The sequence below is a fragment of the Salmo salar genome, chromosome ssa04 (assembly GCF_905237065.1).
Source record: "Salmo salar chromosome ssa04, Ssal_v3.1, whole genome shotgun sequence".
In the NCBI taxonomy this organism is placed as follows: Eukaryota; Metazoa; Chordata; class Actinopteri; order Salmoniformes; family Salmonidae; genus Salmo; species Salmo salar.
This window is the reverse complement of record NC_059445.1, coordinates 21,123,952-21,126,120: the sequence shown is the minus strand read 5'-3', so window position 1 is coordinate 21,126,120 and position 2,169 is coordinate 21,123,952. Positions and strand designations below refer to the sequence as shown.

General features: G+C 45.5%; 1 long non-coding RNA gene across 1 annotated transcript; it reads left to right on the top strand.

The window, feature by feature from the left end:
- The first annotated feature begins 608 nt into the window (after window positions 1–608).
- LOC106602644 (uncharacterized) lies at window positions 609–1,369 on the top strand. The gene is made up of 2 exons (XR_001328261.2): window positions 609–743; window positions 902–1,369. It is a non-coding gene; the product is annotated as an uncharacterized lncRNA (long non-coding RNA).
- Window positions 1,370–2,169: the final 800 nt, after the last annotated feature.

Below are 2,169 nucleotides of genomic sequence, written 5' to 3'. Positions count from 1 at the left end.
CTTCCACGCCTCAGCCGGCTCGTCGGGCTTTCACGCCTCAGCCGGCTAGTCCAGCACCATGCCTCGGCAGGCCCGTCAGGCTTGCCCAAGTGGGATGCCAGGTGGCACCCCTAGAGGGGGGGTACTGTCACGCCTGCTCCCGCTTCCCCTCTTTGGAGCTCGAGGGTGCCAGGCTGCCCTTCATTATGCACACCTGTCACCATCATTGCGCACATCAGCGCTTCATTGGATTTACCTGAACTCCTTTACTTTGTTTATTGCCCCTCAATATCTGTCTGCTCCTCAGTTTGTTCCCCGTGTCAGCATTATTGTCGTTTTGTTTTCCCCTGTCCAGACGGCTATCCATTTTCTTTTCCTGTCCATGTTTCATTAAATGTTCACTCCCTGTACTTGCTTTTCGTCTTCAGCGTCGGTCCTTACAGTATCATAGATTATCATGTAAGAGTTTTGCTAAACATAACAGCAAAAGGTGCATCATATTTGAAGTATTTTTGTCTGAATGTTTGCTTATTTATCATGTCTTTAATCTATCACTTCCTCTTTTTCATGTGTTCAGGGAGAGGAAAAAGAAGGGAGGGAAGAGGGATGAGAAGAATAAGAATGGGACGTCTGGTGGAGGGAGGGAGCGAGAGAGGGAGAGGGAGAGGACGACAGGAAACGACAGTTTTAAGAGCAGGGAGTTTATCTCCAGCGAAGAGAGCTCCTCAGAGTCAGACAGAGGCAAGGGTAAACGCAAACGCAAGGTGAGGACATATGCACACACACACAATGCACTTCACATATAAAACATTTTGCTACAAGTATGGCATTTCAGACAATTGTTTTGTTTAATCATGTTCACGCCTCTTCTTTTACTCTCTCTCGCTCTCTCTCTCTCTCTCTCTCGCTCTCTCTCTCTCAGGGTTCAGATGAGGAGGAGGTGGCCTCGACCCCACCCAGTTCTGACTCAGGATCAGACTGAGGCGCGCCTGAGAGGAGAGAGAGAGGGAAGGACATGGAGAGGGTAAAGTGTGGAGGGGGGTTGTGAACTCTCTACCGCCCTCCGTTCCTCTCTCTCATACGCTCGTTCTATTCTATTTTAAAGCACAGGAATCAAGTATGAAGATAATTCATACCGATGTATTCAAAGAATATTCTGTCCAGGAATTGTAAAACTATCCCCCTCATCTCAGGAAGCGAAAAATTGTATTTAATGATTTTAGCCCAGTGCAAAAATCCCATAACCTGAGCAGTGTCATGACTACATTTCCCAGCTACACATGCATGACACTGTCTGTTGGTTTAGGCTGTGAACAACTCAGGTAAAAACCCTTGCCTGCTGTGAAATGTAGTTTTCCAGAATATTACTGAATTAAATATTATAAGTAAATGCTCTTTTCCATGTCTTGAGTGTTTTGGGGCTGACTGGTGTAAATGCTGTCTTTCATATAACGTTACACATGTTCACAAACACACACACATATAAACAACCATTTGCTATTAGCGAAGCACAATAAACATTCTATGGTTATTCCACGTGGTTTAGAAGAATGTGTGGTGTTGGACTGAGTTAGAGGAAGGAGGAGGGCTGTGGTTTCAATATACCATGGTGTGGTCAACTATGAGCAGTGAGAATGACGGGGAGGATGGAGGAGGCCTGTCTTTTAAGTGTCTGTGTGTAATCTGATACTGATAACAAGCGTTCTAAAGGAACACAATCTCCTGCTCTCTCTCTCTCTCTCTCTCTCTCCAGCCAACTATCAATTCTCTCTCCCCTCTCCTTCTCAGCCAACCACAACATCTATTTTCTTGTTCTGTCTCTCTCTCTCACACTCCCTTTTGTTCTCCTTCTCTCTCAGTTTCTCTGCACACCCCTCTCTCCAACCACATCCTCTGTATATGACAGCTACATTGTTTATCTAGCACAACACTTAACCTCTTCTCTCTACATACTAGCCCTGCATTGATATACCTTTTAACAGAAGATATATTTTTTATTGTCACATACACCGGATAGGTGCAGTGAAATGTGTTGTTTTACAGGGTCAGCCGTAGTACAGCGCACCTGGAGCAAATTAGTGTTGTGCCTTGCACATCAGCATGGGTATTCGAACCAACCTTTCAGTTACTGGTCCAACGTTCTAACCGCTAGGCTACCTGCCACCCTTTCCATCATGTCCTTCGTCTTTT